The sequence below is a fragment of the Sphaerodactylus townsendi genome, linkage group LG02 (assembly GCF_021028975.2).
Source record: "Sphaerodactylus townsendi isolate TG3544 linkage group LG02, MPM_Stown_v2.3, whole genome shotgun sequence".
Taxonomy (NCBI): domain Eukaryota; kingdom Metazoa; phylum Chordata; class Lepidosauria; order Squamata; family Sphaerodactylidae; genus Sphaerodactylus; species Sphaerodactylus townsendi.
Window position 1 is genome coordinate 167,287,896 of NC_059426.1, and position 18,079 is coordinate 167,305,974.

Genomic DNA, 18,079 nt, shown 5'->3' on the forward strand with positions numbered 1-18,079 from the left:
AACCTGCTGGATCCCACCTCTGACTTAAGGTTGTCAGCTCTGGGAAATTCTGGAGGTTTGGGGGATGGAACCTTGGCATGGCAAGGGTTGGAAAGGGTTGGAAGCTCAGCAGGGTATAAAACCATAGAGTCCACCAGCTTGGTGTATGGGTTCAAGGTGGCGGACTCTAATCTGAAGAACCATTTTCCATTCTTCCACATCTGGGTGACCTTGGGCCAGTCACAGTTCATTCCAAACTCTCTCAGCCTCACAAGTTGTTTGTCATGGGAAGGGAAGGTGATTGTAAACTGCTTTGAGACTCCTTAAAGATAGAGGCCCTTTCTACACAGCAAATTACCCTGTTTCCCCGAAAATAAGACATCCCCAGAAAATAAGAAGAGGTTTTGCTGAAGCACTAAATAAAAAGCATCCCCCGAAAGTAAGACATAGCAAAGTTTTTGTTTGGAAGCACGCCCGTCGACCAGAGCATGCAGCTGTAGAGCGGAAAAATAAAACATCCCCTGAAAACAAGACATAGCGCATCTTCGGGAGCAAAAATTAATATAAGACACTGTCTTATTTTCGGGGAAACAGGGTATATAGCGGGTTGAAGTCGGGATAAAGTAGCCCTTTTTCCTGTTTTTGCATGCATCCGTGCAGGCTACCATGAGAGCCCGCGGAAACAATGCAGGTTGCTGTCACGCCTTTGCACGGAAACAAGTCTCATTTTTTAACTTCCCACCGATGCGTAACTACGCAGGCATGCACAAATGAACCCTCACAGCCATGCTGACATCTCACGATACAACCACAGAAGAACATAAGAACATAAGAACTAGCCTGCTGGATCAGACCAGAGTCCATCTAGTCCAGCACTCTGCTACTCGCAGTGGCCCACCAGGTGCCTTTGGGAGCTCACGTGCAGGAGGTGAAAGCAAGGGCCTTCTGCTGCTGCTGCTGCTCCCGAGCACCTGGTCTGCTAAGGCATTTGCAATCTCAGATCAAGGAGGATCAAGATTGGTACCTGTGTAGCTACGCAGATGTAAGCTGCAAAAAAATTTTAAAAGGCAAATGGAGGCAAATAAAGTGCCTCCTGCCTGGCCATTTGTTCGCGAGTGGCTGCAACCGGGGATTTTAGAAAAGACTCGTGAATAACATGGGGCAGACTCGTTTTAGGGGCGGGATCTATGCAAAGTACCCCCCCCCCAAACGGATTTTTTTACCATTCTAAACCCATGTTTATTGGTCCGTGCGAAGTGGGTCAGAGAAAAGTGGGGGATAAAAACCAGCAGTGCCGTAGGAGGTTAAGAGCTCATGTATCTAATCTGGAGGAACCGGGTTTGATTCCCTCCCAGCTCCTGCTGGGCCTGAGAGCTATGGAGGCTTGATCTGAGGGAATTCAGATTTAGCCTGCTGCAAATTTCTCACACACTCTTCCAGCTGGGTGACCTTGGGCTAGTCACAGCTTCTCAGAGCTCTCTCAGCCCCACCTACCTCACAGGGTGTGTGTTGTGAGGGGGAAAGGGCAAGGAGATTGTAAGCCCCTTTGAGTCTCCTGCAGGAGAGAAAGGGGGGATATAAATCCAAACTCTTCCTCCTCTTCCTCTTCCTCTTCCTCTTCCTCTTCCTCTTCTTCTTCCAAAGTAACCATTTTCTCCAGGGGAACTGATACCAGTAATGTATTGTCGAAGGCTTTCATGGCCGGATTCAACTTGTTCTGGTGGGTTTTCTGGGCTGTGTGTGTATGTAACAGACTTCCCTCTGTGATACACCTCTGAAGATGCCAGCCACAGATGCAGGCGAAACGTTAGGAACAAGAGCCACCAGACCACGGCCACACAGCCCGGAAAACCCACCAGAACCAGTTGATACCAGTAAGCTGGAAACGAGTTATAATTCTGGGAGATTTCCAGCCATATTGTCAAGCCATACTCTGTAATGTGTGAACATTCCTCCTGGGGAATAGTTGTGTTAGTTTGCTACGGCTGAAATTCTGGAGGCACCCGTAAGGCTAATGAAAAATTGTGTAAGTGGTGTATGCAGCTTTTCAATAGAGCCAGGGACCCTGACTAAGTCACGCTTCGCATTCTAATTCCCTTCCATTGTGCCAAGTAATAATCTCATGTATTTAATTTTATCAGTATTCGATACCAGGAATTTTATTTAAAAATACAAATCCGTTTCTCTCCCTGATACAGCTGTTCCCTTGAAGTCCGTGGCATTACTCTAAAATTAGCAGTTTGGGGAACCAAGGCCCCGCTTTCCCTCAGCGCCTCAGTATGATTCAAACTGCTAACCTAAAAAAAAAAACACGCTCTCATCTGTTAAATAAAAAATGAAGGGGCAGAATTTAATGATGGCGCTTGGAGCATTTGTCGGAGTCAGCGATCCTTGAGCCTTTCAGACTTATCTATTATTTACTGCACTTCTTTCTAGATATGAAAAAAAACCCATGACAGAAGCAAGCCCGGGCAGTTTATGGAATCATTTGATATCAATTCCTTTTTTTTTTTCAAAGCTGCTTATTAGAGGGGAAAGAAATAAAACCACACGGTTATAAGAAGCTCAAGCTGTACTTTGTTCGGTTTTTTACCAACGGGGATTGGAAGTTCATCAGAAGGTTATGCCACACTGTAATATGACCTATTTGCCAAATTAGGGACACTAAAGTGAGTGGCGTGGGATTGGACACACCCCTTTCTGTTGAGTTCTAATTTTCCTCTGGGAACGTCCCCTGGTTGGGTGAAGAAGCACTGTCTGATATTCTGGGCTTCCCCAAGTGCTCAGTTCAGACTGGGACTGTGGTGTGTGGAGAGAGGGAGTTAGGCTCAGCTGCATGCGTTTCCCCTAACTTACCTTTTGCTGCTCCTTTTGCTGCTCTCAGCCCAAGGCCATCTCTAGATGTGCGCCTTGCCGTCCCCACGACTCACTGTGCCTCCCAAGTGCTGGGATCATCCAAAGGTGCCACATTTTGAGGAGCTCTTAATGGGATGATGAGAATCTCGCGCCCTGAGGGGGTGTGAGAGCAGCAGCGTCGGGGCGGCTGCGTTGTCACCGCCCCTGTAGTGGGGAGTGCCCCGGGACCCCGCGCTACTTGAGGAGAGTAGCGTGGGGCTTAAGGTAAGTGGGGAAAGGGCCTAGGTTCCTGATTAGCAATGGCCCAGAGGGATGCAATTTGCCCCACTGGGGCCCCTTCCACACATGCAGAATAATGTATTTTCAATCCACTTTCACAATTGCTTGCAAGTGGATTTTGCTATTCCGCACAGTAAAATCCAGCTGCAAAGTGCATTGAAAGTGGATTGAGAGTGCATTATTCTGCATGTGCGGAAGGCGTCTGGAGTGCACACAATTACTAACGCTCTGTAGAAGGCGTTAACAGTCAAGAATCCAAGTAACCCATTGCCTCCCCAGGGTCACTGTCAAGGTTAGTATTAAAACAGTGCAGGGTGGATATCTAAGCCCCTTCCACCTCTCCGTGTATCACGGCTCTGATCCACACGAGCCCAGGAAGTTTGGAATGTCAGAATACGCCTCTCTGCCCAATCCAGGGGAAAAGATAATGTGTCAGATCCTTAGACCTCTGGCTCCATCTGTCTGGACCCTCATAAAGCATGCCCTCCACACATAGAAAATCTTCAATGTGACATGTGCACACCCACTGCCATGCAAGTAGAAATCGCACGTGCAATCCTTACTCCACAAAAAATCAGATAGGTGGTTTACCCTGGCAACATACTTTAGAAGACACACTTTACGGGGATCGGGTTGGGGGGGATTTTCTCGCGGCTCCTTCCTTCATCCGAACTGACATGCAAAGCCGAAGTGGCTCAGACCGATTTGAACGGCTTTCCACAGGGGTGATTGATGGTCACTCTGGCTCTGGGAGCTCCCAAAATAATCCTAACAAATGTTTTCCCAGTAGCACCTGGCACCCCACCAGAAGGCAGCAGTAGCATTTCCTAAATACTGAAAAAATGACTGTCTCCACAGATGCCGAAGCTAAATATAACTCTGGTGAGATGGCAGCCTTCAAAAGGCGGGAGGGAAGCAGATACTCGTCGTCAAAGGAGTGCGCTATCTATTGGCTCCCCTACGCTATACCCAGCCAAGGAGATTAGTTCCTCATGCGTCTGACATGGATAGGAGACAAATAATTTTGTAAATCCACTTTTATAACCTGGTCAGTTTCCACATGTGTCAAAAACTGTCTTAGGAACTGAGTTATGTATTTTGTAAAATATATTCTGCACAATATAGTGTAGATGCATCCAGATTTTACTATCCCCAAAGCTTGCAAAACTGCTCTGCCTGGTCGAAGAGGCTGTAGACGAAAGCCAAAAGGACGAAGTTGAAGTTTTTATATCTTGGCCAAGCAATATGGGGAATGGCCATAGCTCAGTGCTGGAGCATGTGCCTGGCAATCAGAGGTTCGATCCCCACTATCTCCAGTTAAACGATCTGGCATCAGGTGATGTGAAGAACCACTGAGGATATAGAAAGCGGCTGCCGGCCTGAGCAGACAATACCGACTCTGATGGACCGAAAGTCTGACTCAGTATAAGGCAGCTTCATGTGTTCATGCATATGCAGACTGGTCCAAGTGTAACCCCCATGCTCAAAATGGGTTAACCCAGAAAGGGGTGGAGACTCAAAGCAGCAGGAGGCTGCAGAGCTCATGTAGTTTGGAGGAGACAAGGCTACCAGACTCGGACCTTGGTTTGTATAAGCCCTTAACACCTTGTTAAGGTAACTGCAATGTTGTTGGGAACTAGTGGGAAGGTAGTTGTTTATTTTTGCTATGTTGTAAATGTTGGAGTTTATTGTTTCAGGGGTTTTTTTGTGGTTGTAATGGGTGAGAGTTCTCCTGGAAACCTTCATCATGTTGAATCCTGTTCATCAAGCCCTTGGAGTCTTCAGGAGCCAACCCACTTGCAAAGAAGAATTGGACTTGGCAGTATCAGTAGACTGTAAATATAAGGACTTGAAAATGCAACCTGAACAGGACCTTGAAGTGTGATGTTAAATGTTGATATTATATGTTATATGCTATGAAAGTGAACCATTTTGTTTTTTAAAATTTGCTGTTGCAAACTCATTCCAAGTTCTGCCCCACAGAACCCACAGATAGAGGTTACACCAGCAGCAGATTGGTCCAAGCAGGGTCCAAGCTTTTTATTGGCATCATATTTTTTTATTGCTGCTCACTGGAGTTCTGAAACTGGGAACAGTTTAGGATTTGAAGGGATTTTTGGGTGAGGCCAATGTAGAAGAAGAAGAGTTGGATTTATATCCCTCCCCCTTCTCTCCTATAGGAGACTCAAAGGGGCTTACAAACTCCTTGCCCTTCCCCCCTCACAACAAACACCCTGTGAGGTAGGTGGGGTTGAGAGAGCTCCGGAAAGTTGTGAGTAGCCCAAGGTCACCCAGCTGGCATGTGTGGGAGTGCACAGGCTAATCTGAATTCCCCAGATAAGCCTCCACAGCTCAGGCGGCAGAGCGGGGAAACAAACCCGGTTCCTCCAGATTAGAATGCACCTGCTCTTAACCACTACGCCACTGCTGCTCCTCACAGCAGGGGCTGTGCTGGTCCGCCCCCTCCAAAATAAAAAAAGAAAAATAAAAGCCCCCAAATTCCCTATTGGCCAGAATAGAGATGCACCATGATTTTCGCCGGCGCATGGGACCTGGCCAGGCAGTGGAAGTCACGCCCCCCGCCCTGGCCATGCTGGCACATATTTTTTTGGTTTTCTGGTGATAGTTCTGGCGATGGTTTCTGCCTAGGGAAGTTGCCCTTCCACCGGTGCATTTGCCCCTTGCGCCAGCAGAGTGGGTGCCCACGCCAGGCTCCTAAGGGGGATTTGGTCTCCCCTCTGGATTGGGCTGCCCATCACTTGAATCAGCATTATACATTATAGTAATAATCAAGGGCTGTCAAGTCACAACTAATTCATGGCAGCCCCTCACGGGTTTGCCAAGGCCAGAGGTGAGCAGCAGTGGTTTGCCTTTTCTTGCCTCTGCGTAGCAGCCCACGTGTTCCTTGGTGGTTTCCCATTCAAGTACTAACCATGGCTGACCCAACTTACTTCACAAGATCTGATGAGCTCGGGATAATTGCGGCTACACATAAGAAGAGCCCTGCTGGATCAGACTGGATCAGGTGGTCTACCTAATCCAACATCTGGTCTCAAACAGTGGCCAACAAGTTACTCTGGAGCACAGGTGTCAAACTCGCGGCCCTCCAGATGTTATGGACTACAGTTGCTGGCAGGGGATGATGGGAACTGTAGTCCATAACATCTGGAGGGCTGCGAGTTTGACACCCATGCCTGGAGGTAGAAGAAGAAGAAGAAGAAGAAGAAGAAGAAGAAGAAGAAGAAGAGGAGGAGGAGGAGGAGGAGGAGGAGGAGTTTGGATTTATATCCCCCCTTTCTCTCCTGCAGGAGACTCAAAGGGGCTTACAATCTCCTTGCCCTTTCATCTTAGGGAAGGCGCTTCATAATTAATGCACGATACCTTTAAGTTGCATATAAACACTTTACAACTTGCACACATGATAAAAATAAATCTACAAAGTCAGCAGAAATGGGAGTGTACACTCATCCCTAGATGAGAACATCTGTGCTTTCTGGGACAACAAACTGTGTCAATGTCTGGTTTTTTTAAAAAATATATTTTTTATGGTATAGTTTGAAATAATCATTCTATTTACATCTTTCTGATACAATTTCCAAACAATACATTTTCCCTTTTTTTCCTCCCACCTTCCCCTAATATTGTTTCTTTAAGTTCATTCGTTGTTGTCTTCTTATCCATATGTCTTCTTTGACTCCCGTCTCCTTCATCCAATTCTCATAACTTGTCCATATCTTCATTATTTCATTCTGTTTTTCTTGCCATGATGTCTGGAGCTAACTAACCTGAACCAGATATAACCCCAGGCAGAAGAAGAATCAGTTTCAGGGCCGAAATTGTGGCCTCTTCCGCACATGCAGAATAATCCACTTTCAGTGCACTTTGAAGCTGGGTTTTACTGTGCGGAACAGCAAAATCCACTTGCAATTGTGAAAGTGGACTGAAAGTGCATTATTCTGATTGTGTGGAAGGGGCCTGTGAGTGGAGTTGGGCTTCAGGATTCTCCTCTTGCCCTTGTGGCATTTGAAAGGACTCCTTGTTGGCATGAACCGCATGTTAAAGTTCCACAAAGAGTGTCCCAGGGCAACATCTGGCTTGTTTCTCAATAGGATGTTGTGGGTTTTCTGGGTTGTATGGCCGTGTTCCAGTAGTATTTTCTCCTGGCGTTTTGCCTGCATCTGTGGCTGGCATGCATACAACCCGGAAAACCCACAACATCCTAGTGATTCCAACCGTGAAAGCTTCCGACAATACATTGTTCCTCAGTAGCTTGCCAATATCTTTCACAAGCATATGCAGTTCATATCTTGGGGGTACGACTGGGCCCCGACCTCGTGTTGGGTAAGTGGTGCCGGCAATGGCCAGGGTATTAAATTTAATAAAACAAATAGACATTCCCAGTCTACCGAGAACCGGCATGGTGCAGTAATTGAGAGCAGGTGGATTCTAATCTGGAGAACCGGGTTTGATTCCCCACTCCTCCACCTGAGTGGCGGAGGCTTATCTGGTGAACCGGATGTGTTTCCGCACTCCTACATTCCTGCTGGGTGACCTTGGGACAGTCACAGTTCTTTCAGAACTCTCTCAACCCCAGCTACTACACAAGGTGTCTGTTGTGGGGAGAAGAAAGGAAAGGAGCTTGTCAGCCACCTTGAGTCTCCTTACAGGAGAGAAAGGTGGGGTATAAATCTAAATTATTTTTCTCTCAGAACTCTCTCATTCTACCTGCCTCACAAGGTGTCTGTTGTGGGGAGAGGAAGGGCCAGGAGCTGGTAAGCCACCTTGAGTCTCCTTACAGGAGAGAAAGGCGGGGTATAAACCGAAACTTTTATTCTTCTTCCACTTTGGAGGCAAATTGTTTTGTGTTTTCGTTGTGTGGGCGCAAGGCACAATGTGTGCGCACAATGACATTAAAGTTATTCTATTCTATTCTAAATGCAGGCCATCCAGAATGAAACACCACCACTTTTCTTTTCTTTCTTTCTTTCTTTCTTTGCACTGGCTGCACAAGGAATATGTCAATTCCTTTCATGCAGGGATACCCAGCCTATTATATTACAGCGCTCACAAACCCCATACACTGGAGAGCCTATATGCTGGCTAGATTTAACATCATGCCATCTCTGCAACACAGAGGAAGACTTAAAGGTCTTCCAAGCGACAAGAGGTTCTGTGCCTGTAGCATAGGACAGCTGGATTCCATCCCACACATTTTCCTGAACTGCTTATTATACCAAGAACTCTGATCCAGTTTGTTATCCCAAGTAACAGACTCCTTGATTGATTATACTGAATCAGATAAAGTAGTCATGCTTTTAAATTGTCAGGATTTTCATTGTTGCCTTAGAGTGGCAAAGTTTTTGTCAGAAGTTTGTAAACTGAATGTATGACAAACGTGAAGTCTTTTACTTTTCACTTTTTAACTGGAATTGTATTTTATACTATTGTGTTATATGTCAGTCAAGGCTTATTGAAATTGAAAAGGAATCTGCCACGCGGATCAGCAGGTGCGATTTCAGCAGAATACTTTGCAAAGAGACCTGCCCCTGGGCCAAATCCTTCCTCTGGGCGCCGGTCGATGCCCCCAAAGCAAGCCGGGGCCAGAGCGAGGCCGAGTCTGCTTGCTGGAACCCGGTCGCTTTTCGGGAGCCTGGAGGAGGCCCGGCTGCAAGCCCGCGCCCCTCCTGGAAGTAGCGCTCCGGGGCCTTTGCAAACGGAGCCCGTCCTGGGAACGGTTCCTACAGCAGAGGAGGTAAACAGACCGATATAGCCCAGCTCCGCTCTGCGGAACAGCTGGCGGGAAGGAGCCCGCCGAGGCCTTTGCCATTTGCGCGCCACTGGCTGCTCCGGGGCGTGCAGAAGCCCGGCGCGCGTTGCAGGCGGGAGTTTTATTATAGCCCGGTGCGCTTTAAGAGGGGGGCTTCCTTTTTAAAACCTCTGCAGCGGCCGGGGTCGCGCGGGCTCCTGTCCCTCGGGTGCAAAGCGGAGGGGGGGGGGGCTGTCCCTTAGCCGAAGACGTTTGGTGCGGGTGCCTTTGGTGCCTCCCGCGACGAGGGCGCGCCAAAAATGCGTCCCCCTGTCTTATTTTGCCTATCTTTATTTTGCAGCCCCTGTGCATTGGGAGAGGGTGCAAGGAAGAGAGCGTGCAGGGAGATTTCCGCGGTGTGTGTGTGTGTGTGTGTGTGGGATTTTGCAAGTGTCTGTCACAACTCAGTTATGAAAGGGTGCGTCAACGCGTTATGTATTTGGTTGTGGTGGGTTTTCCGGGTTGTGTGGCCGGGGTCTGGTCGATCTTGTTCCTAACGTTTCCCCTGCGTCTGTTAGGAGAAAGATCTACCGGACCACGGCCGCACAGCCCCGGAAAATTCACCACCACCGGCCGTGAAGCTTTCGACAATTCTATTTATTTATTCCATTTATACCCTGGCCTACACCAAAGTCCTGGAGTGGCTTACATAAGGTTAAAAGCCCCCTTAAAACATACAGTCCTAAACACATAAACGTTAAAAAACCACCTTCAAACCACCCTTTAAAAACAGTCAATAAAAACATCATTAAAAATCCCCCCTCCCCCCATCCTTCAACTGGCATCGATGTGGGGGACCCTAGGGGGGGGGGGTCACACATTGAAGTTGCTGAAGTCACTGTTTATGACCTGATCTATTGATTAGCCATTTGTCAGTGAGGTAGGTGCTGCTTATATGTTAGTGAGCAAGTTCATCTGAAGTGATAAAGTTAACTCTGTTTCTTTGTTTGAGCACACACAGCACCGCGACCATGACCATGAGCATGAGACAGCAGATAGGTACCAAGATATGTAACGGGAAAGAAAGGATTTCTTATTTGATCTCCATGTAACCTTCCCTTTATAGTTAGTAAACTCATCTATAAGAAAGCAACTGAGAATCTGTCTCTTCTGATAAGAACACAAGAAAGAGCCAGCTGGATCAGAGCAGAGTCCATCTAGTCCAGCACTCTGCTACTCGCCGTGGCCCACCAGGTGCCTTCGGGAGCTCACATGCAGGACGTGAAAGCAATGGCCTGCTGCTGCTGCCGCTGCTGCTCCCCCCGAGCACCTGGCCTGCTAAGGCATTTGCAATCTCAGATCAAGGAGGATCAAGATTGGTAGCCATAGATCGACTTCTCCTCCATAAATCTGTCCAAGCCCCTTTTAAAGGAATCCAGATTAGTGGCCATCACCACCTCCTGTGGCAGCATATTCCAAACACCAATCACGCGTTGCTGTTCTCCTCTGCTAATACATACAGACACATGCACCAACAGTTTGTGCTCCCTGGGTCAGAGCTCCCTGTCTCCTTTAATGGGAAATAATACTACTAATAATAACAATCTGCTATCTGGAAGAAGCTGCCTGATGTTATCTCCTGATACCCCTGCAGATACCCTTGGAATGGGAGCTGTTTTATCTATCCAAATGTTGGACCGGTTCAAGCAAGCAGGGATTGCAGCTCTGATAGTATTGTTTGTATGGCGAGGGGCTAAAAACCGGTGTGTGACCGTGGCCTTGGAGACATCAGCACATGCTGCTCTGCTTGCAATGCACACAAATTCCTGAACCATATGCAGGAGTAGAGGGCTAATTCCTTTAGCGTAGGGTGCAGAGACCTAGCTGCTGGTGTGTGGTTAAGAGTGGTGGACTCTCATGTGTAGGAGCGAGGAAATACATCCAGCTCTCCAGATTAGAGTGCACCGCTCTCAACCACACACGAGCAACCAGTTCTTTCAGCCCCACCTGCCTCACAAGGTGTCTGATGTGGGGAGAGGAAGGGAAAGGAGTTTGCAAGCTGCTTTGAGACTCCTTACAGTTGAGAAATACAGGCTATAAATCCAAACTCTTCTTCTTCTTCTGTCTGACCCCTGGCGTGGTTGTAGACTGGCTCTCTCCACCAACCAACCAGTGGAGCAGCAGTGCTGTAGGAGGTTAAGAGCTCGTGGATCTAATCTGTAGGGACCGGATTTGATTCCCTGCTCTGCCGCCTGAGCTGTGGAGGCTTATCTGGGGAATTCAGATTAGCCTGTGCACTCCCACACACGCCAGCTGGGTGACCTTGGGCTAGTCACAGCTTCTCGGAGCTCTCTCAGTCCCACCTACCTCACAGGGTGTTTGCTGTGAGGGGGGAAGGGCAAGGAGATTGTAAGCCCCTACAGGAGAGAAAGGGGGATATAAATCTAAACTCTTCTTCTTCTGTCTGACCCCTGCCGTGGTTGTAGACTGGCTCTCTCCACCAACCAACCAGTGACCAAACCCTGCTTCCTATGAAAAGGGGATGGAGTGGCTGATTAAGCTTCAAAGTAGTGCTTCAAAGTGATGAAAAACGTCACATCTGAATGAACTTTGTCGTCCTCGTTACAACAACCCTGTAAGGTAGGTTGGCACCGTTGTCCTGATTAACATACTGGCAGTGGCTCTTTGATACATATCTCCAGCGTGTTTAGAAAACGGGTACCTGGCTGTTCAAACTTCTCCGGGGTTCAGCTGTGAACCCACCGAACTCCAGGAAGCACAGTTGCCACCACGAGTATGAAGAAGAAGAAGAAGAGTTTGGATTTATATCCCCCCTTTCTCTCCTGCAGGAGACTCAAAGGGGCTGACAATCTCCTTGCCCTTCCCCCCTCACAACAAACACCCTGTGGGGTGGATGGGGCTGAAAGAGCTCCGAGAAGCTGCTGATCAGCCCAAGAGTCCCATACAGCCAGTTGGCGGTGGAGTGCACAGGCTCTCATCTTGAATTTCCAATAAGCCTCCCACACCTCTTCAGGGGGCGGCAGAGCTGGGAATAAAACCAGGTTCCTCCAGATTAGATACACGAGCTCTTAACCTCCTACGCCACTGCCAGTCTTCGGGGGAACTGGAAACAGCCTGCAAAGAAGCTCCAGGACTGGTGAAACGAAGACCGCCCGCTTGTAAACTAGCAAATTCTCGTCATTGTGCTCTGGATCCCTTGAACCGATTATTCTCTTGTCATTCCTGCGTCTGGAGGAGACAACCGAGCTATTCTTAGTTCAAACACCCCGTGATTAGAGTGGGAGGGGAACATCCCCCTGCTTTGGGAAGCTGACAGATACTTCTTAGCTTCGGCGTGGAAGGGAGGGATGTCGAGGCGGGTGGGTGGGGAAATACTGTGTGTGATCAGTGCGCCACGGGGATCTTTTCACAGCCCTAGAGTCTCTCTGGGCAAAGATCTTGTCGGAACGATATTGGGGGGAAGGAAGGATGTGCAGGTTACTTATTAATCCAGCACAGTAAAACGGTACTGGAGATAAAAGAAGAATGCACACATATGAACTCCTGCTCGCCCCATAAAAGGAGGCAGATGCCGGAAAGAAATAGTGTTTAATGTACAGCAAGTCCAAACTATGTGTATCCAGGGCCTCCAGTTAAGTTGAGGGAGGAACAGGGTCTACAATGCTATTGTGCTGCATGCGCAAGGTGACCAGATGGTCACCTTTGTGAACCGGGACAGGGTAGATGCTTGTACAAGCAGCCCAGATGGGAAGCCAGGATAAAGACGTCTTTTCGGCTGCTGCTACTTCCGCCCCCCAGACAGGGCAGGAAACAGCAAGTTTCAGAAGGCCACGTGCGCTCCCTGCGTCGCTGCCTTTGGGAGGCTGCCGACTGCCTTGCTTCCACGAGAGGCAGTGCGCAGCCTCCCAAAAAATTCGGGGACAAATGGAAATAACTCCAATGGACGCTGGACAGAAGTTAGTGTGAAGGCGCGGGACTGTCCCTTGGCCGGTGCCGGACGCCTGGTCAGCCTATGCATGTGGAGAGAAAAGGGGTGGACAGGCCACATAGTAGTGAGTCTCTGGTGGATTCCGCAACAGGGCAAATATAATGGGTGTAGGTTAGGGGGGGAGGACTTTGCATGGATCCCATCCCCCAAACGAGTCTGTCCCGTTTTATTTCCCTCAACCCCGGATTTTCGACAATCGCTAAACCAGCGATCCTTTTGCAAAATTCTGGGTCGGAGCCCCTCCCGCCCGAATGGCTGGGCAGGAGGCTCTTTATTTTATCCCCTTCCGCTGCGCCGTCCATAGTCAGGGAGCATCCGCTGGCCCCAGCAATACGTTCATTATCACTTTGCCGTTGTAGGGAGGCCCCTTTTTCTTTCAATTTGATGGTTAAGTGCCGTGGCGAGCCTTCACGAGGTGCAGCTGATTGTATTGTTTGGTGCGATTGAAAGGCTTGGCTATGGGGTTTCTTTCTGCATGCCTGCGAGCCAATACTCATCGCTAAGGCGGAAATGTTAAAGAAGAGAAGAGTTTCCACATGCTGAAGGTCGCGAACATGCTGGTTTGTTTCATGTTCTTCAATGCAGCTGCTTGCACAGCACGATTTGAATGGGAAAAAGGAAAACAGGTTCCTTTATAATGACTCAAGCCAGTTAAACATTTGTGGAAGTTTTTTTGGGGCGAGGGGCGCTTCCATTTTTTTGTGGATAGTTTCTCGAAAATGAGTAGAAACGTGGCGCGTGAAAAGAAGAAGAAGAGAAAGAAGAAGAGGAGGAGGGAGGGGGAGGAGGAGGAGGAGGGAGGGAGGAGTATTAGGATTTATATCCCCCCCTTTCTCTCTCCTGCAGGAGACTCAAAGGGCTGACAATCTCCTTGCCCTTCCCCCCTCACAACAAACACCCTGTGAGGTAGGGTTAGAGGCTAGAGAGGCTCCGAGGAAGCTGTAGCAGCTAGCCCAAGGTCACCCAGCTGGCGTGTGTGGGAGTTCACAGGCTAATCTGAATTCCCCAGATAAGCCTCCACAGCTCAGGCGGCAGAACTGGGAATCAAACCCGGTTCCTCCAGATTAGAAATATGAACTCTTAACCTCCTACACCACTTAGTCACTGCTTAGACATTTTTCAATTGGCACTGCCTTTTAACTCTAGAGTGCCTGCCCAAAAGAAAAAGGGGAGGATTGTTCTTCTGTGACCCCGTGACCCCGTTAGGGATAAGTGGGGAAATGACTAGAGATGGGATGGAGGTGTGCCAATCGATTTCACAGAAAACATTTCCAAGACATATGGTTTGGCCCCTGGAAAAATCTGTCGTATTGCGCAATGAATTAATGGAAAAAGAAAGCTTTCGCAGAATCATAAAGCTGGAAGGGCAGCCAAAACCACTTTCTATTTCTTTTTTGGAGACTGTGAAGATTTTTCAAGGCAAGAGAAGAACAGAAGAGGTACGCCACCCCCTGCCTCTGTGTAGCAACCCTGAACTTCCTTCTGGGTCTCCGGTCCAAATACTAACCAGGGTCGACCCTGCTTAACTTCCAAGATCTGATGAGGCCATCCGGGTCAAGGGAAGTTCCATTAGTCTTATCTAAAATGTTTGAAATTCCTCCGGCCAGTGCTTGAGAAGTTGGAACTTCCTGATTACATTCCACGGAGGACCTAGAGATGGGCATCATCTCTGCAAAACTGCATTCATCTTCATTCGGACTTTAACGGGCTTCCTTTGGAATTCCTCATCAAATTTGCCTCGTGGGGGAAGGCCTCCAAACTTGCTTCAAGCTTTGCTTGAGGTCAGATTTGGACGGCAACCAGACCTGCAGCCAGACGTCCCCTTTTTCACTGCAACAAGTGATGGACAACAACTGTGTCTTTTGAGCAGCAAAATGATTTTCTAGACACCCATAAGCATAAGCATTTTATTGTCATTGTGCACGCACAACGAAATTTACAGCAGCATTCCTCGATGCACACAATTTCAGACTCATACCCCATCCTCACTTTCCCCTTCCTCCACCCATCCCTACACAGCCCCAAACACATCAACATGAAGCCGCAGAGTTTAGCATAGTTTAGCATAGCCACAGCTCTAGAGTAGAAGCTGTCCACCCCCGATAAGATGGGAACTGTCTACTGTTGTTCCCTTTCTTTATTGGCTTAGGAAAAAGAAGGAGGAGGAGGAGGAGGAGGAGGAGGAGGAGGATTTATACCTCACCTTTCTCTCCTCTAAGGAGACTCAAGGTGGCCTACAAGCTCCTTTCCCTTCCTCCTCTCCCCACGCATTGTGACACCTTGGGAGGTAGGTGGGAACTGAGAGAGTTCAGAAGGAAACAGTGTGACTGCCTGCTGTCACTCCAGCAGGAATGTAGGAGTGCGGAAACACATCTGGTTCACCAGATAAGCCTCTGCCACTCAGGTGGAGGTGTGAAGAATCAAACCCAGATTAGAATCCATCTGCTCTTAACCACTACACCACGCTGGCTCTTTGGAGTTTCTTGCTTCTCTTCCAGTTAAGGTTCCTTCCTACAGCTTGCAGTTTGATCGACACCTCAGAGGTGTGATTGAATACATCTGTCCTCAAAAGAGATGCTTAGCAACCTGTCAGTTGTTGCAGAAGAATGTCATCTGCTAAAAAAAAGACCCCCAACAACCCAAAATCAATGGGGAAAAGAACAAGTTTGAAATTGGAGACAACAGAGCTGGAAGGGAATCTCATAAGGGTCATCTGAATACACATTCTCTGCACACAGTGCAGGAGGGAATGGACAATACCCATTCCTATATTCCTAAGTGATCCCTAGTCATGCTGACCTTCAGACGGGTCCAAGGGATCCCCTGGAATTATATCTCATCTCCACACTACTGAAATCAGTTCCCCTGGAGAGAATGGCTGCTTTGGACGGTGGACTCTGTGACATTGTGCCCACTGAGGTCTCTGTCCTCCCCAGGCCCCATCCCAAAATCCCCAGGAGTTTCCCAGCCAGGGTCTGGCAACCATAGAATTGGAAGTGGCAATATAGGCTCTCTAGTCCAACCCCTGTCTCAGCACTGGGTCAGCCCAGTGGCTTAAAGCCACTGGGGAAGAGATGCATAGCAACGACCACGCACTGATTCTGGTCACATGGGGGTGAAAAAATCCCCAGTGGCCGCGGCTCCCCCTCAAGGCCCCCCCCGCCACCTTCCACGGGCGTCAGCCCTCATTAAGGGCTTCATTCAGCCCCTTTAGGAATGGAACATGTCCCAGAGAAGAAAGCCTGCCTAGTTTGGTTACAGGCCTGGTAGGAACTACATTCTTGTGGGCTCCTGGGAAATGTAGTTCCCACCAGGCCCAGGCAACGCAGGCAGGCTTCTCCGGCCTGCTCCTTTCCTAAAAATAAGTGGAATGTCTTTTGAGTGATCTCTGCGAGGGACTGCCCTGACAGGGGCCTGGGGCTACCAACTGAAAAGCCATGGAGTTGCACCAAGGCACCATGCACTTTGGCCTAGCTAACAAGCCTCTCTAAGTGGGGTCAGCCTAAAGCACAGGTGTCAAACTTGCGGCCCTCCAGATGTTCACGAACTACAATTCCCATCAGCCCGTGCCAGTATAGCCAATGCTCATGTTGGGAAGGACTAGTGGGAATTGTAGTTCATGAACATCTGGAGGGCCGCGAGTTTGACATCCATGGCCAGTGTTCATCCCGATGCTGCTTGAAGACCGCCAGAGAAGGGGAGCTCACCCTACCTGCCCTTCTCCGCCAGCAGCCAGGGGTGATTTGGCAAATCTAGTCAACCTGTGGTATACCCAGGAGAAGGCAAAAAAACCTCCAGGGTTCCTGGCCAATCTGGCATGGAGGAAAGCTCCTTCCGGACTCCGAAGTGGTGATCGGCATTCCCCTGGGCACGTAAGAAAGGACCACGAGAACCAAGCACTGGGTTATCCTTCCCTCTCATGATCTGCCTAAGAAGAGGAAGAAGAAGAGTTTGGATTTATATAAAACCCAAATCTCTCCTATAAGGAGGCTCAAGGCAGCTTACAAACTCCTGGATCTTCCTCTCCCCACAACAGATGCCTTATGAGGCAGGCGGGGCTGAGAAAGTTCTGAAAAACTGTGACTGGCCCAAGGTCACCCAGCAGGCTCTGTGTGGAGGAGCAGGGAAACCAATTCCGTTCACCAGATACGAGTCCAGCGCTCATGTGAAGTGGGGAATCAAACCTGGTCCTCCAGATTGGACTTAACCACTACTGCTGGCTCTACATTAACAGAATCGGCATTGGTGTCAGGTGGGCATCTAGCCTCTGCTTGAAAATGTTCCAAGAAGGAGAGCCCACCCCTCACCCCCCACACCCCAAGGGAAACTGTTCCACCGAGTGACCTTGGGTAAGGAAATTGAAAACTCTCCCAATTTGATTTCAGCCTGTTGGTTCTGGTCCAACCATTCCAGTTTTTTGGTCTTCAGTGGCCAAGTTGAGGTAAAGTAGAATTGCATAGCAGCCTAGTTCCATGCTCCTCTCCCAAAGAAGAAGAAGAGTTTGGATGTATACCCCACCTTTCCCTCCTGTCAGGAGACTCAAGGTGGCTTACAAGCTCCTTTCCCTTCTTCTCCCCACAACAGACACCTTGTGAGGCACGTGGAGCTGAAAGAGTTCTGAAGAACTGTGACTAGCCTAAGATCACCCAGCAGGAATGTAGAAGTATGGAAACACATCTGGTTCACTAGATAAGCCTCTGGTGCTCAGATGGAGGAGTGGGGAATCACACCCGATTCTCCAGATTAGAATCCACCTGCTCTTAACCACTACACCACACGGGTGAAAGATGGACAGCATATTAAATTACAAGGGCAAAAAGTTGTGCTTTCAGACAAATATAAAAAACGACAAATGTCAAAATTCTAGCACAAAAGCTTATTCTGGTACAGGAAGTCAAGTCCAAAGAAGTCAGAAAACGATCCAAGCTAAGCCTGACATTCCAGACAGATACGGTAGCCAAACAGTCTTTCATGCATGATATGAATGTGGGGGGTTGGGAGGTGTTCTTTAGCCACAAATATGCCCACAGGTTGAATGCTGATTCACCGACCAGGTTGCATTTCGCTGCAGTGAGATTGCCCCCCACCAAACTTGGGATTGAGCTCTGGCCCCATCAATGATTATGCAGAAGATCCCAGTTTCACCTTTGGCAAAGGATCAAGTAACAGTGATGGGAAAGACCTCTGGCCAAGAGCCCGAAGAACCACTG